We start from the raw sequence: 18,814 nt of genomic DNA, 5'->3' as shown, positions 1-18,814 counted from the left end.
AGGTGTTATAAACCATTTGATAGAACTGAGCAAAAACTATGGTTAATGGGATGAGAGATGAGAAGGGGAAAAAAAAGAGCCTGAGGAAGTAATATCTTGCCATGCTGAGGACTTAAGACTTCATTCTTTAAATGATGGGTAATTATTAAAAAAAAATAAAAGTAGGAGAACCTTACATTTTCATTCATATCTCAGAAAGAATTCTGCTGGCATCTAAGGAGAGATTGGAGGCAAACCTTAGCAGGTTTTGCCATGGTTCATGTAGAAAGCCATAGCAGTGGGGATGAAGAAGAAATGGCAGATTCTAAAGATATTCTAGATTTGAAATTATGAAGAGCTGATGACCTTTTTACGAACTAAGGGGTGATCAAAACCAACCCATGTAAATGAATGGGACTCTGGGGGAGAAAAGGGTTTGTGTTAGGGTTAGGGAAAAATGAGTTTTAATGAAGAATATGTTGCATTTTCGATACCCCCTGTTTTCAGCCCTTGACTATTTACATCATTCCCTGTTTCTCCTACTACATTTCCCTGCTCTCTTGCCACATGGCTTCAGCCAATGGTGACATAGCGATGGAGGGGAGGAAGAGGGAAGGAACCAGGGTATTCCCCCTTCCCGTACATGGCAGTGTCCACATCTACCATCTTATCCGTGGTTCCAGCTCCTCGTCTTACACTCCACAGCTCTGTAGTCGGTGTTCCCTAGGACAGCTCTGAGTTTTTATTCTTGGTATACCTTCTGTTTCTGAGTTTCTCCAGTCTTAGGGTAGCAGTGGCTTCCTGCGCTTGCTATTCTCTCTCTTCTCTCTCTTCCATTACCCATATAGCCAGATAGCTGACATGGTCCCTGTTTCCTGGCTGAAATTTAGAATATTCAAGCTATCATATAAAGTGAGGAGGAATAAACACAGGGCAGAGATCCATGACAGAGTTCTAGGTTGAACATCAAGATTTTGGGGTCATTATGTATAGATAAGGGGTAACTCTCTCTGAGTGAGAAGTGGGAAGAGGGTCAAAGGCTGAGCTAAGATGGAATATGGGAGAAAAGTCTGAGGGACAGAAGCTCAGAATAATTGGAAATGAATGCATGAAAAATTGAAATTTAAAGAAGGCTTTAAAAATGACTATACTTTTCGGAGGATTACCCGCCATCATGAATGACACGGTAACTATCCGGACCAGGAAGTTCATGACCAACCGACTACTTCAGAGGAAACAAATGGTCATTGATGTCCTTCATCCTGGAAAGGCAACGGTACCTAAGACAGAAATTCGGGAAAAACTAGCCAAAATGTACAAGACTACACCAGATGTCATCTTTGTATTTGGATTCAGAACCCATTTTGGTGGTGGCAAGACGACTGGCTTTGGCATGATTTATGATTCCTTGGATTATGCAAAGAAAAATGAACCCAAACACAGACTTGCAAGACATGGCCTATATGAGAAGAAAAAGACCTCAAGAAAACAGCAAAAGGAACAAAAGAATAGAATGAAGAAGGTCAGGGGTACTGCAAAGGCCAATGTTGGTGCTGGCAAAAAGTGAGCTGGAGATTGGATAACAGAAAGAGTAAAGATTCTTCAGTGACTTGATCCGTGATAGTGCAGATATTTCACCAGAGGATTAATAAAACTAAAAACTTTAAAAAAAAAAATGACTGTACTTTTCATGAGTTAAGGAGAAAAATGAAGGCATTCTAGGTAATACAAACTGTATAAGCAAAAACAGATTAAATTAAAAAATATATAGAAGAGGATTGGGAGATTCGGAAGGAAAAAGGAGACTTCTCAGAAAGGAGAGTCTTTATTTAAAGAGACATAGGCTTAGGGGAAAAAAAAATTTATGTGGAACAATATTTAGCAGCTAATTTTTGGCATTCTATTGTCAACCTTTGAATTTCCAAACAAAAACTAGATGATACAAGAAAGTCAGAAACTAATCTGGTTTTGTATTTTCTGAAGTAGTTTCAACTAAGTTTGGAATGCAGATGGTACCTCTTTTTTCGGTTATATTTGAATTTATTGGGATCTCCCTTAGATAATCGGTGATTATCAGATACTGCGATGTAGAAAAACAAAATTGATACTGCATACCTCTCTTTCTAAAATGTAAAGGAGCCTGCTTATTAGGGCAGTGCAACCGTGGCTGAGTGGCGCAATTCTCGCCTGCCATGTCGGAGACCCGGTTTGATTCCCAGAGCCTACCCATGCCAAAAAAAAAAAAAAAAAAAAACCAAGGGGAAGGGTGCACGGGGCCCAGTGGTAGAATGCTCGCTTTCTGTGCGGGAGAGGCGGGTTCAATTCCCGGACCATGCACCACCACCCCCCCAAAAAGAAACAAACAATGAAAGAAAAGTACAGGGAGTAGTCATTGATGAGTGTGAGCATCATCAGCACAATAAATCAATTCGCAAACGGGATATTCTACGCATACAGCACACAAAACTCATACAGAACTCCTATATTAGACTCCAAGGGTAGGTTCATTTTCTTTACATTACTTAGAAAAACGTGGTCCCTGTATCAAGTCTGCCAAAAGGATGGTAATTAGTGTTAAATAGGTATGTTTTGTGCCAAATTGGATAGCTTGGCTTCTCAATATTTGAAATCTTCTGAAGAGTTTCCTCAAATAAAACTAATTTCATTCATTTATTCATTAGTAGTGAATATTTTAGAATTACAGAGACGTGGCGTGCCATATATACGTACCAATATTTTGAGCTACACTATTATACAAAGCTTCTGGAAAGTCAGCATAAAGAAGATGTCCAAATTATTTTGTAATAATTATGAATAATATAATGACAACAGAGACTTATCTGGCCCAAAATGTTAATAGTGCCAAGGTTGAGAAACTCCACTATAAAGCATGGCATTGCAAACTAGTGTTTTACAAAAAGCACAAGCTTAGGCAGATTGTATTTTGATGATGCTTGTGACTATGTAATACATCATTTAAATCTCTGGAGACAGTAATTCTGTTTCTTAATACATCCACACATACTTATTAAATGCTGTTTCAGAAACACCCATTTTTCTGAAATGCCATTATTTTTGTGTTTCTATTGTTTAACATTTCCAGTGACACGCAAAATATATTAAGGCCAACACTTTTGTTTACATGTTTTAATAATAATAAATTATTGAAATTTGTGCTTCCTTTCACTGAGATGGTGCCTATTAAATTACACTTTAAATTTAAAAACAGACTGTTATCTGAAAATGGAGCATTAATTTCTAAAACTCATTCTCTGAACAGAATGTGAAAAAATAAAGCTCTAAGAACTATAAATTTTTTAAAACAAATATATGTAAACCATAAAAATATCCCTAGTGTATATTTTCTTCTCTTTATTCCTTTGAGAATCATCTTCATAAGTAATACCAGCAGATGAAGGAATACCGTTCCTTAAAATATGTGTGGAAGAACAAGTAGCATTGATTCTTTGACTAATTTCTAATTCTAATATATGAACGTTGAAACAATCAAAGCAGCTGTCGAGTCAGACATAAACTAACAGTGTACTAAGGCATCTTCAACAAAAGATACAACAGGGTTCTTGAGGCATTTTCTCTGAGATTTATAGCTGATTTCAAATTGTATGCAAAGTGATGTAGTAAAAGAAACACAAGGTTGGTAGCCTGGCAGAGCTGAATGTCAATCCCATCCTTAATCTGAGTTAGCTTCTCTGCTGTCTGTTTCATCGTCAATTTGTACCAAGTAACTTAAATAGACCTTCTCCTTCTGGCCTTCATCCCACCTGGTAGCCTCCTGAGGTCATGGTTAGATGGAAACCAATGTCGATTTTATGGAAAGTTGGGTGGAAATATAGAAGAATTTTCCAAAGCAAAACATCTCCTTAAAAACCCCCTTACTCTTTTCCTCCTTCCCTGCCTTCCCCACAGGCTGGCCTCTCTCCTCTCTCCTGTAGAGTCTCACTTCACAGTCCCTTCTCTCCGTGTAGCCCAACTCTGCCTTCCAACTCTCTCACCCTCTTCCATTTAACTCTCCCCATTGTTGGACCTTCAAGGAGCGATTTCACAACCTTTCAACTTCACTGACTGTTCCTTTTCCCTCTGCAGAAGTGAAAAAAGACGGTGCATTTTCCTGGTTAAATATAATGTGAGGAAAACAGTACCTACTGCAGTTTAATCATGAAATTAAGGAATCCAGCATCTGCAAATGTAAACTCTCATTCAGTGGTAGTAAATTGTTAGTTCCTGGCTCCTGTATGGGAGCAAATTCCAAATTTCTCAGGGAAGATGAAGACATAAAAAGTTCCATGAAGACATTTGGAACAATATCTTCACCGTTATCTGTCTTAGAGGTAAAGATCGAGCATTTTTCTTAAATTGCCAGGGCAGACCCTCTTGATGTCTGAAACATTGTCAGAATTCCTTGTAACTAAATATTCCTAATTCTGCCTTGGGATGGCAATTACTAAAATAACCAAACTCATAGAGATGGACAATGGCATCTTGCCAAAGGGAATATAATATACAAAGACAAAAATATGTTATTCATCCAAATGAGTAATGAAAAACAAAAAACTATGCAATTCTCAGAAAATGAAACTCAGTTAACAATTTGGCACAGTTTTTACTTCACACTGGGGCCCAGCTGGGAGATTTTGAGACTTTGTCATGATTTGAGAGGATGAAATGCTGAAGTTTTAACTGTGTAAATGATTTCTTATATATATTTAAAGCTTAAAGATTTTCTTGTCATTTAATAATATATTTTACATACATTTTTATAATTAAGCATATGTGCCCCCCAAATGGAATTTTCTTTCTTGTTAGGAAAATGATTAAACTGCCATGATATATCATGCTGCTAATGTATATCCTTAAATACATTAAATAATTCATATTAAACCATGAAGTGTTTTCAGTCTAAAAAGGAGTAAAATCAATCTTACATCAACAAAAGCTTTTTATGAATGTTTATACTCACTGAAATACATAAAAAATAGATCATAAGTAGGAAATAATATATTACACACATTTATTATGCTCGTGAATTTCTCTGTTCTACACCTAGCTTGCTTATCTGTAGAAACAATTATATAAACAATATATATCCATATTTTTAAAGTTAATTCTACCTTGCAGTTACATACATTTATTCATATTTTGTCAGTACCACTGTTATGACACAGTAATGAACAAACATTGATTGTTATGGTATCAATCAGAAGATTGAGTATACGATTTGGGAGACATTATTAAATAATGTTTCGTTACACAGAGTTCTTTTTTGATCACACTTTTTCCTGACTCTTCTCCCACTTTTTATTATATGTTTTAATTGCCCTTATCAAATTTTCTTCCTTTATAAACACCTTAAATGTTAGGACCCAGAGTTGTATCTCCAGTGCCTTTTGGCTGTATGTGCTTTTCCCTAATAGACACCACTGCCACCTAGATGGAAACGTCTTCTACGCCAGCTCCAGCCCATAATTCTCATTTGACTTCCCAGACCACAGAGACAATTAAATGGGAACCTGTATCTATGTATCCTACAGATGCCTCAAATGCCGTCCTTTTTCTATACTCCTGTTTATGTCGCCATGTGGCTTTCTGAAACCTATACTGTAGGTGTTTGGATAACAGATATTGGATAAATGAGTGAAATGAAAGAAGGCTCTCTAAATGTTCTGCATTGCTTAGAATTTGTAAAAATATTAACAAATGTGTTATGTTAATTACTTATTCATGCAATTTATTTAACAATCTTTTTTGAGTACATATTTTACCATGTATGGGAAGATAAAAAGAGGAAGGGTATGGTGAAAATACTAGATCATTATCAAAATGAATTTTAATATTTACTCCTTTATTTTTCCTACTTTTATCTTAAAGTTTGAAATCTATGTAGTCTCTGAAGTCTTCGGTTAAAACTTCTGAAATTGATGTGTGTTCTTGCCCAAAATAAAGGTATTGCTGAGACAGAACTTGGATTCTCAAGACCATTAACTTCCCTAAATTCTTTGTGACACAAAGGGCAAAATGGTGAGTCACCCAATCTAAATATAAACAGTGGTTCCTAAAGGATGAAAAATCATGCATCATAAGTCATTTCTGCCACTTATTATAATAAGAATCTGTCAGATCTTAATCCACTCATATTCTTTTAATGTAAACATTCTACTATAAAACAGACCTCTATCCTATCTGTGTAATGCTCCTTCTAAATTAGGATGTGTTAGCAAGGATAATAAACATAGGATATATCTGCTACCACGAGGTGCCACCTTCCCAACACTCAGTCAGTCAGAGATTAATAGCTAAAATATTTTACTGCTGAGTCAGAGGCAGCCTCACAATCCCTCTTTAACAGTCCTACAGGCAGATTCAAGGAGTTGAGTGGGGTGGCGGATTTGCCAACACCTGGTCTAGAATAAAGGAATTTACAGGAGAAGCTCCACCGCCAAAGTGTTGGTCTGACATTGTACTGCCCTCTCAATGCCTGGCACAGGGCCTGCTTTAGGGGAAATACTAAATCAATGTTAGGTGAATGAATAATGTAATGCCTTGGGGAATTACATCATTACATTATTACCACCTTTTAAGAAATCCAAGTGGCTACAAAAATTCTGAAAATAATTTTGCTCATTTTGCCATCAACAAATGCTTTCAGAATTGTGTCTTTCAAGTTCCTTTTCTCTAAGAGACTACTCTTGCCTCTTTTAGCTTCCTACAGCCAGAATTTGTAAATATTTTTTGTTAAAATTTTTTTTTGTTAAAAAAAAATATTTTTACAAATTCTAATCCAGAAAAGAAGGAAATCTGCTTTCTAAAATAATCACCCCCCCAAAACAAAACAAACAAAAATCACCCTTTATGTATGGATTGCTCTGAGAAACATAACTTTAAAAATGAGAGCCAATATGAAAGGATTTAAGTATTCAGCATTTTATTTGACAATCAATAGAGTAGGGATGCAACCATTTAAGTGATAGTCATTCTACATGAAAACGTAATTATTTGTCTCTGCTGCCATACTAAAAGTAAAAAAAAATAATCAAAAAGCAGAATAATCTACAGGAACTGACTCATGTAATAGGAAATTCAAGTACCCTGAAAAATAAGGAAAGTATCCTGGCTCAGAAATAGAATTCTCCAAAATATCCATTAAGCTTCTTAGGAATAATTCATTATCTTCAGGAAGTTCTGAGTTGGTAACAACTTTCCAGTAGATGAGGTCAACAGGGTCTTTCAAAACATCTTCAAATCACTCACCAGCACCATTTCTATTACAAATCTGCAGTCTTTCATTCAAGTGCTCACTCAATTTAGCCTGTCTTTACTTGTTCAAGTGCAAAGGGCAAACAGGCATTTTCGCTCTTTATTCTTTAATCCCAAGAATAGCCTGCTTGATAAGACCATGACTGATAATGTCTTAAAAATATCTAACATATGAATCTCCCCATACTTGGATCACATTTACTCTAATTATATTTACTCTGATAAAGTAAATAGTTAAGACATGAAGATAATAAGGATTCTATAAATTTAGAAAATTATTCAAGTAAACAAACCAATAGAAAGTTCAAAGACATTAGGTGATTTTTTTTTTTTTTTGATTTTGAACAATGTACTGATGATTTTAGCGGGGAAAGTTTCAAATGGAAAAAAAGACAGCTCTTGTCAACCTAATATTAACTGGCCTAATTAAATCTTGTCATAGACGTATAAATTCTTTATACATAAGCACATTTATGCATGTTTCAATGACATGCACATCTACAACTGTTTATTGTTAAGTTTGCACTCCACTATTTCTAAGTAAAGTGACGACTGCAGATCAAAAGTATAGCTTCACTCTTACTGATGATCTCTGAAATGAGAAAATTAGAAGATATTCATCTTCATTAAATTTAAAGAAATCTGATCTACAGAATTCATTAATGGTGCTATGTGTATTATTAATAACTTCTTTTTCAAATATTATATATGTATTTGGTACAAAAATATGTTGTGATGTTAAGATATGGAGAAAACAGATTGCTGAATTATTAAGAATGAAGCAAATGATATGTAATAGTGCCTTTTGAACAGTTAATAGCAACTTTTTTTAATGAAATTCTATGAGCTGCTTAATACATACAAGGGTAGAATTTGAAGAAGAGGAGAAATACTCGGTTATCCTGCAATATCATCTCTAAGCACATAAAAAATTACCCCCAAGGAAATTCTGTATTGGCAAAGCAGGGAAAATCAGGGTCCAAGATTCTCTGTTTTATCTCAGGCTCTTTCTTTTGAATCAGGGGTCACATAACACTTTGAACCATCTTAGGAGAAATACATTTACTATAATGCAATATTTGTGGAGACAAGTTGGTTGATACATTAACACTGGAAACAGCACATATTTTCCACATTCCCACTAAAATCCACCAGAATAAATAACAGAAACATATTGTTTCCATTCATATATATATATATGTATATATATAAAATATATATATAATACGATGGGGTAATTAATGTTTTCTATATAAGGAAAAACAATGGTAAAAGAAATGGGAGAATGTTGATCCAAAAATTGAAGTCATCTGAAATACTGCATTTTTTCAGTAACAACTGAAAAAAAAAAGCAAAAACTACAACAAAATTCATTGTACCCTGAGCTTCAAGACTTTATTCAAATCAATCCCCCCACATAGATTTATTATTAGACACAATATAAAGTCTTAGATCACACAGTCCCCTGCATGTAGCTTTCCAAGTGCATTCCCAAAATAAGTCGTAGTAAAAAATAGCTTTGCAATATCTTTCTTTCTCAAACTCTTCTTTGATTTCACTAGCTTAAGTAAAAAACAGGAGAAAAAAAACTAACTTTTAGATATAATTCCATAAGTATCTTTGGGCAGCAAGGGATTTTTTTTTTTTTTTACCCATGTTAGAAAATAATAGCCATTTCTTTTAGGGAGGAATTTGGTGAGTTATTAAGAAGATAACTAAATGTGATGCAGTAAAGATGAATCTCCCTGAAAGCAGGAAAACAAAGGATAAGATTTTTTAGCACGGTTTGAAAAACATAATATTAAAAGATGTGATTATGAAGAAATGAAGCTGTCTCTACAAGCTATATATGAAAAAGATTTCATTCCTCTATAGTTATTCACCACCTAGGACTTTTAAATTTTTTCGAACATCCTTATTAAATGCCAAATGCTATTTCCCTTATTTCAGAAGGTGTTCTTATGTAAATTCATGCAAATGTCGATAGCTTAAAATCTAGGAATAGTTTATTTTTTAGGAGCCACTATGCTTTTTTTTATTAAACTACATAGGTAATTGAAGACTATAAATCAGAAATATACCATTTTGCATCTACTGGGTAAATACAAAAGCTTTTGCAGACTTTATTACGTTTTTACATACATTTGTTTAGTAAAAATAAATAATGCACAACTATCAAGACCACCCTTGATCTTGTTGCTCAATAACTATCAGTAAAGATCATATGAAATTTATGTAAAATAATATTTGCATATGTGCTAAATATGTTAGGTTTTTTCCTTTCTTTATTTTTTCTTGTAACATCCTTATCTCACTGATTAGTTTTAAGGTTAAAAAAAAAAGTCTCTCTCCTACACACTGTTAAGCATCATTTGACCCTGACAACATCTTTATAACTAGCTCTATGTCCACCTCTTTGCCTTGACTTTGAAGAATAGTCAAGCTAGAATTCAACAATTTTCCTAATCTGTGTCTCTTCTTTTATTTAATGCTTAGGTTTCAATTCTTATTTAACATCAGGGCATTTTTTTGTTTAGTTTTGTTCTATTATAAATTGCATCAAATTCAACTCAACAAGCCTTTCTGGACTTGATAATTTGTGCCACTCACAGAGAAACTTAATCCAACAATGCTCCATACTGTCACTCAACCACAGAGTATAAATTCCAGCCATCTCCTCAACTAGCTGGGTCACATGGTTTGTACTTCTTTTAAAACCACTGTGCCTACAACAGCTGTGGTCCATTTAGTTAAAATATTTGCATTCAAATGAATCCAATCATAAATGAGAATTTAACCCATATTTCAAATTACTTTTCTTAAATAGTCTCTGCTATTTAACCAAGATTAGTAACATCCATTATATTCTGATTTCAGAAGAGGAAAATCAGTTATTGTCCTTGATTTCAATATCTCAGTTGTTTTTTCTTTATGTGCTAAGAACCGGGCTTAGGGCTGGGAAAATAATTATAAAGAGATTAGTGGTTTGGGATTTGCATGTGAAAAACTTAAAGGATTTCTATGACCATAGTTAATCAAGAGCTTTTTTTCTCACATAAAGATGCTGGGGTGTCAGAGAAGTTTCAGAACTATGTACTATATTTTGTTACAGTTTCTAACCTCATAATTTGCACATATGATTTTCCTCCTACAATATTATTGCTGAAATTTGGTGAAATTTTTGGCCTCCTTCCGTCTCAAATATCCTTTTATGAATTCCCCTTATGGCCAGCAACCCTGGAGTTGCATTTTCACTGCTCCAGTGCACAGTTTGTACTGGTTTGCATATGTCAGTGGTTTGTAACTTATAACTACTTCTTTTGGTTTGAAATGTTCGCCAGAAAATCAAGTTTGTGATAGATGTTTAATAAATATTTGTTTACTAAGTTAGCTTCAAATTTTAAACATTTCCCGAGAGAGAAATGTTAGATAACTCTTCAAAGTGAGAATTCTACATGCAATAGAAACTTGAAGCCATTGAAAATAGGCTGATTTGTTGTGGGGAAAACAATGATAGGAGAATTAAATTACACTTCTCCCCCCATTTGGTGACTTGCAATTGATGCTATAATGACTTTTTGTATCTCTAGTGCCTAACTTATATGGGTAATTAAAAAAAAAAAGGTTTGCATTTTTGACACTTCTTCCAGGACAAAAGTACATTTTTCATCTCATGTGGTGAGATGAAATCATCTCATATGGTGATTTGGGGTTTCCCAGTTTAAAAAAAAAAAAGCCAGTAATATTTTATTGGTAAAATATGCACACACACAAGCAGTCTGTCAACAAAAATTCTTTATGTATGACCCTTGCACATTATCTTCATAAATCAAGTTGACAAGGAAAAAAAATATCAAGCCCATAATAATTCAGAGGTTAACATCATCTACAATTCTTTTCACTTTCTCCTTTTCCTTTATTTCATCTGCATTCATAAATGGCAATATAGAGTAAAAGTTTTATGAACTGTGCTATCTTTATCTTTTGCAATTGCTGTTATGATTCGTAATTAAAGCTTTAAAATGATTAGAGTAGTTATTTAACTACACATCTTATTGTATATTCCATAAATTGGTGAACTGTCCTTATAAACTAAACTTTTATTGAATATAAAAATGGAAAGGGCTAGATATTTATTATTTATATTATGCGATCTATTAAAATATCTTTCAAACTAATTTCGCCATCCTTCTGTTGAATTCATTGTGAGCCCTGCATAAATTTTAGCTTATGGTCTGTAAGTCATAGGAGACTCAGGACAATTACTTCACATCAAAATCCATCAAGACCATTTAAACACAACAAAAATAAGTGCCACAGTTCTATAGATCACTATATTTTAGTGCTCAAAACTCTATGCTTTTATATAGTTGTAATAAATGAGATCCCTGTGGCTAAATGCTGTCAGATAGAGCAAAATGTCATATGGATTTCTGATATGTTTGTTTAAGTAAAGAAAAAACGAATAGTGAGATGCTCAAGGTCTGACTCTTCCCAAATAATGACAAATAAAAATAATCTCTATAAGTTTACTTCAAAATATTTATGTTCCGAGGTAAAGGAGATCCTATGTAGACACCCAGTTTGTCTGTATTAGCTGGCCAAGATGAGCTAAAGAAACAGCATAATAGGGTAAGCTCTCACGTGTCACATTCAGGACATAGATGTTGTCAGATAGATACTTGGAAAAGATCAAATCCTTCCACTTTAGATGGGAGTTTCCTCCCTAAATACGAAACATTTTCTTTCTTTCAAGTTATTTACTATTTCAGGCTTTATTCTGTCAACATCTTTTAAATTAATACTTGCATTCTATCTGAATATGTCTTTAGCAGGCCATTTTTTTTAGTATCCAAGATGACTTAAGGCTATAAAGTCTAAAGAATGTCCCCAGGTTCCTAAATGTTCATGTTTATAAAATTACAAAAGTCAATATTTTATCAGACAATTACCTGTACAATAACAGTCCGTACAGCTGGAAAGAAAAATCAAATAGACTGCTCATTCTTCTCCATCATATATTTATCCTACGGTACAATAATTCTGCTCCATAAGATTTTTGTATGACAGTGAAAGTCTTTTAAAATTAAATAATCCAGAAACTGTTCAAAGTAACTAATAAAGGCAATTGTACATCTGATTATTGTTTCTTCTCATGATAGGATTCTATTTTCAAGAAATTACCTTTAATGCATATTTTATATAGTTCACCATGTAAAGCATATTCAAAAATCTTCATATTACTTTAGCAATTCTGAGCTTCATAAGATATCAATTTGGTTTCCATAATAAAGCTACATTTCTCACAATACTTACAGGAGTGCATAACTGGGGGGACATAATTTCTATTGAAGGATCAAAATGGTAATTTTGAGAAAGTGACATTTAAACTGAATTTGCCAGACAGAATATGGGAGAGGTAGCTCCACTCAGAGTGGATAGCAGTGAGTTGGAAGGCTCTAAGTAAGAAGGAATTTTGCCTTTACAAAATAAACTAAAAGATAGACTGTTCTGGTTTGCTAAAGCTGATCAAGTGCAATGTTTCAGAAAGAAGTTGGCTATTGCAGTGGGGATTTATTAACTTGCAAATTTACAGTTCTGAGGCTGTGAAAAATGTTCAAATTAAGGCATCAACAGATTGATACCTTCTCCTCACAGACTGGCTGCCAGTGATCCTCAGCACCCCTGTCACATGGCCAGGCATACAGCACTGCCTGCTGGTCCCTCCCCACTCACCTGGGCTGCCTTGCTTCCAGCTTCTGGCTTCAGAGGCTTCTTCTCTGAGCTTCTGTATCCTTGTCTTTCAGATTTGGGGGGGCTTTTTTTCTGTGTGTCTTTTATTCCCATATAAAGAACTCCAGTAAGAGGACTAAGTGAAACCCACGCCTCAACTGAAATAACCTAATCAAAGGTTCCCACCCACAATAGGTCTACACCCACAGGAATGGATTTAAAGAACATGATCTTTTCTGGGTTCATAGAGCTTCCAATCATCACATGGCCTTCTTGCTAGAACACTTAGAGAGTGATAAAGCGACTCAAGGATACATTGGAGCAATAATCTGGACTGAGTTATGAGCGGCTCACAGATAGTGTAAGAGATTTGAACTGTATCCTCATGCTGTAGGAAGCCCCTTGAAAGATTATGAATATGGGACCAAAAAGGTAATATGATAAAATAATTGATATTAGGTGCACATGTAAAAATCAATTATAAAATTAATATATGCTATTTTTAACAAAATGCTTAAGGATCAACAGTAAAGATGTGAAGTATCAAAAGTAAGGCTAAAATAAAAAGTAAAGCTATTTCCAGGAACCTCATACCAATCACACACCCTAATTTAACCACTGTTAGAACTCAGTGTGTGTCTTTGCTTTGCTTCTACAACCACATCATATATAGGAAATAATGTTTTGCTATGAGTTACATGTTTTAAATATGACCATATGCTACAGATTCTATAACTCAGTATTTTTGTTAAAAAGATACAATGAACGTTTATACAATTGTAACTCGTTCTTTATGGTAGTCAAAGAGCATGCCTGAGAATAGAAGTGTGATACTTTACTCAAGCATTTGCCTACTGATGGTTATTTGATCTCATTTCCAGTTTTATACATTTATTTTCTTTTGACTTTTAACCCTATTCTAAATCCAATATACCCCAAAAAGAAATGAAACAGTGGAAAATGATTACCAATCAATAGACACTTCCGTCATGTTTCTGTTATGTATCAGTTTTTCCCTTTACAGAAGTAGTCAACAAAATTCCCCTTAAAAGGGCCAGATAGTAACTATTTTAAGCTTTGAGGATCAGAGTCTTTGTCCAACTACTCTGCTCTGCTACTCACAGTGCTAAAGCAGCTACAGACGATACAAAAATAAATGAGTGAAGATGTGTTCCAATAAAACTTGACTTAGAAAGGCAGGCAGATTCCTGAGCTAAGCAAACCTTAGAGAATTTTTAATATATATATATATTACTGTAATTCTCTTATACTATGATATCTATTCATGAACCAGAATACATTATCAAGTTTTCATAAGTTCAAAATTACTAACAGGAAAAAAAAATGTTTGTCTCTGAATGATCAGGGATTTCAGATTACTCTTTCTGCCTAGACAGCCCATAAATTACAAATAAAATGCATATATAGTCATGTCAGAATGACCTCCTTCCTTACCTTAGAAGGTTTTCATGCAGCTTTTTAAAAAGATCTGCACCATTTCTGCCTCTCAAGCATGGAGATAAATATGTTCCCTGACAGCCAGACTTTTTCTGAGGCAGCACTCAATTTATCACTCCTAGAGCATATTTTCCAAATCCGGACAAAAACATCCCTGAAATCTTCAGAGGGGAAAAATAAACCCTCATCTCAGGCTCTGTATATTACCACCATGTATAGTCATGAATAAAATAAGAATTGATCCTGATTCATGCTTTTGGAACATCCTATAAAAAGGCAGCTCATGCACCAAAGGCGTTCAGCAGAACTTAGAGCAAAGGAAATTAGGCAGGAAACACAAAAGATATTAAATATTCTCCTTCATGCCACTTTTTAAAGCCAATTATTGTAGATCTCTGAGCAGTACAAAACTGGTACTTTGTCACCTCTCCTAAGACTACTTCCTTCAAATTATGATAACTGAGGAAAAAATTTAAATCCTAACTATCTGGAACACAAAAGCAAGGCCATTGCTGCCAGAAGGGCTAGTAAAAATGTACTTAGAGAGTTCCGGAGGCACAGGAAAACACATTAGCCCCAATTGGTTTAGAAGAGAGCTGACTTGAAAACTCCTGTCCTTACGGAAGAAGATGTGGGCCAGGTAACTTAATGTTCCATGATGGGGAGCTCAGCCAAAACCAATTTGTGTATGAAAAGAAAATAAAGACTATCTACAGGTGACTGAAGGAGTTGCCAACTTATCTTTGCAAGCTTGTGTTCACAAATAACATGAAAACTATGGATGCCACCCAAATACATTCCCTATATTTATTTTACTTACAAATATTTTAAATATAAAAGTATATACAAGAGAGGAATAAGAAACACTTCTGAAATACATAAAAATGTGTGATGATAGAACTGCTTCTTGAGCAGTGTTCAATCCAGACTGAGACTGGAGAGAGGGCAGTGTTGATTGGGGTAGGAATATTTACTGGAAAGAGGAAGGTCAAATCTGGTTCTGGAAGAGATTAGAGAATTTGGACAGGAAGAAATGGTATTGAGTGGAGGGTCTGCCCAAAGAACAAGGAGAAAGCAGTCTAGGTAGAAGAATGTAAGGAGTATAAAGTAAAAGAGAGAGAGAAAATAAAAGGTATCTTCATTAAATGGTTAAATATGCTTGTGTGCATGGAGGGGGCATAGTGAGAGGCTAATATAATGATAATAGAATCTACATTAGTTGAGTGCTAACAATGTGCCAGGGGTTGTACCAAGAGATTTCCATGGATTTAGACCTCAAAACAATTATGTAAAGGAGTTACTATTATTATTCTATTTGAAAAATAGAAAATTGAAATATAATGAGATTGAATAATTTAACCAAGATCACACAGCTACTAAGTGCTAAAGCCAGGATTTAAACAAGGAAGTTTTTAATAAATGGGCAATACAACAGTGGCAGGCTATGGGGAGTCTACAGATTTTAGCCTGAATACCAGAACAAGCACAATCTATGGGAAAAGGTGATTTATTTTGAGCAAGGAAATGAGAAAATCAGAATTTTATTTAGGATAGTTGATATTGAGGTTACAAAAATTAATCAAGCAAGGAATGGTTTGAAAGTGAAGAGCCATGTAGCAGGTTATTTTATGAGTGTAGCTGAATGAAAATTAAGAATTAAAAATTGCCTGGTGAGAACAGAAATGGAAATGAGAAAGAACAGAAATGGAAAGATTCAGAAGAGGGAACTGGAGTCCACTAATATGGAAGCTGGGTCTGATACTAGGAAGGAGTATCCTAGATACTTGAACATGGCAAGAAGAAAGCTTGAAGGGATAAAGATAAACTCATCTTTTATAATATTCTTGAGGTGTCAGTGGGATATATTGCCTGAAAAGTTTAGTAAGAAGATGAGTATTTCTCCGGAGTCCCTCAAATCAACATGTCTAAACTGAAATCATTAAGGTCCACAAAAATAGCAGCAAGCCAAAGTGATCCTACTCTAGAATTCTCCTTCACTTGGCTCATGGCGTTGCCATCTTCTACTGCCAATTCCACAGACTAGAGGTCATTCTTGATGACTCTTCATCATCAACACATAGCCTCATCTCAAGCCCTGTAAGTTTCACTTCATAAATATCATTCGAATTTATATATCGATCTCCACTTGCACTGCTACCACTATAAACCAAAATAAATACCTTTATTTTGACAATGGTCTCATAATTGGCAATCCAACTTCCATGTGACTAATCAGTAATTCATCCTGTACACTGCAGCTAAAGTAATCTCATCAAGATCTAGATTATGTTGTCCAGATACCACCACCTCCCTTAAATCCACAATTATTTCTATTCCTCTAAGGTTAAAATATAAACAGTCTCACTTACAAGGCCCTGTACCACCTGACTCTCATTTCATCTCATTTCCTACCTACTCCAGCTGATACGGCCTCCTTTCAATCCTCAAGTTGGCCTTGCAATAAAGTGGTTTTATATGATCTTCTATCCTTCTTTTATTATCTAAACAATGACTTATCCTTCAGATCTGTTTGGAAGAACTGCTTCTAAAAGCCTACCAAACACTCCTGATTAGGTAAAAAAAATACTGCTGGATTTTGAGCATTCATTTTAGATGTAATTGCATATTTATTTTATTTGTTTTATCTCTACTTCAACACTAACAACTCATACTTTAATCAGACTTTTGATCCACCACTCAACTGAAACCACCATTTTCTAGGTCAGCGAAAACTTATCTTTCCCAAACCTGTGGTCAACCCATAATCATGTTACTTGTCCTCTCATTAGCAATTGACATATTTCAACAGAACTTTCTTCTTGAAACTCTTCATTACTTGACTTCCAGGGAAATACATTCTCCTAGTTTTCTCCAGCTGCTGCTTCTCAGTTGCATTTGCAAGTTCCTCCACCTCTTCTCTATGCCTTGGAAAGTTGATATTTTACCCCAGTGTTCAGCACTGGAACCTCATCTCTATTTGCACTCAATTCCTAGATGATCTCTCTTGGTTTCAAGTCTGTAACTTGAAACCTGTATCTTGTATTTGCTGACAAACCTGATATTTTATCTTTAACTACTCCCCTTAGTTTTAGCATGGTTAATTTCATGGGGCTACTGTAACAATGTACCACAAACAGGAGAAATTTATTGTCTCACAGTTCTGGAGGCTAGAAGTCCAAAATCTATAGAAAAGAATCAGTCCTTGCCTCTTCCTAGGTTCTGTGGCTTGTTGGCAATCCTTGGGCTTCAGCCTCTGCCTCAGCTGCCATTTGACATTTTACCCATGTCTTTTGGTGTCCAATTCTTCCCTTCTTATTAGCACAGCAGTCATATTGGATCAGGGTCCAACCTCATCTAGTTTGGCCTCATTTTAATTAATTCCATCTTCAAAATGTTGTTTCCAAATCAGGTCACCCTCTTGGGACTGGGGGTTTGAATATATCTTTTTGGAGGACACAATTCACCTCATAACACAACCTCAAATATCCAACTACTTATTTAACATCAGCCCTTTGATAGTTTAGAGGAATTTCAAGTGTAGTATGCCCATAGAAGGCTGAGCTTATTAAAAATATTCAATCTAAAATATCACATTATTTAAAGTAGTGCCTGCTCCTCATCACTTCCTTTCCTCTTGCCAGTCTTATTAGTCTTCATGGCACTTATATCTACAAGTATATTATTTACTTAATTGTTACTCACTATCTCCCCATGAAAATTTAAGTTTCTGAATGTATCATTTTCACCACTGGATTTCCAATGCCTGAACCAGAACCTGGTACCAGGTAGCTATTCAAATATATTTCTTAAATAAAGTAATTGATAATTAATATCAATCACCTTTACTAAACTGTGGACTTTGGGGAGCAGAAACTGTTTCCATGTTTGATGAACATTGTATTCCCAGCGCTAGCAAACAGCAATCAGTAAATTTTTTGACCACTTGAATAAATAAAAATAATATTAGGACAGCGAAGTCTTACAAATTACAAAAGGATGGTAAAATTGTAAGAGAAATAAAATGATCCAAAATGGCAAATGTTAAAAAGAAGCTGATGGGGTGGGTGGCTCAGTGGCAGAGTTCTTGCCTGCCATGCCAGGGACCCGGGGTCTATTCCCAGTGCCTGCTCATGCCAAAAAAAAAAGAGGCTGATGGTGGCAAGAATTGATAAAAGGAAAATGCATTTGATATTTAGGCAATATTTTATGGACTTTGAAGCCAATTTAAATAGAGGTGCATATCAGTATCAAATTATCATTGGCTGGGTTGCAGAGGCAGAGGTCCCAAAGGCAGGCATGCTGTAGTATTTATTTATTCCTAACATCTGGGTTATTTCACCCCATATGCCAGGAATTCCTTGCACCATTATAC

General features: G+C 34.9%; 1 protein-coding gene and 1 pseudogene across 7 annotated transcripts in view; one reads left to right on the top strand and one right to left on the bottom strand.

Moving 5' to 3' along the window:
- DGKB (diacylglycerol kinase beta) overlaps positions 1-18,814 on the bottom strand; it is an 802,099-nt gene that overhangs the window by 694,326 nt on the left and 88,959 nt on the right. The gene's annotated exons all lie outside the window — the stretch shown is intronic.
- LOC143685957 (small ribosomal subunit protein eS24 pseudogene) lies at positions 1,141-1,596 on the top strand (annotated as a pseudogene).

The sequence above is a fragment of the Tamandua tetradactyla genome, chromosome 1 (assembly GCF_023851605.1).
Source record: "Tamandua tetradactyla isolate mTamTet1 chromosome 1, mTamTet1.pri, whole genome shotgun sequence".
Lineage (NCBI taxonomy): Eukaryota > Metazoa > Chordata > Mammalia > Pilosa > Myrmecophagidae > Tamandua > Tamandua tetradactyla.
The sequence above is the reverse complement of the archived record's forward strand: the minus strand, read 5'-3'. Positions and strand labels throughout refer to the sequence as shown.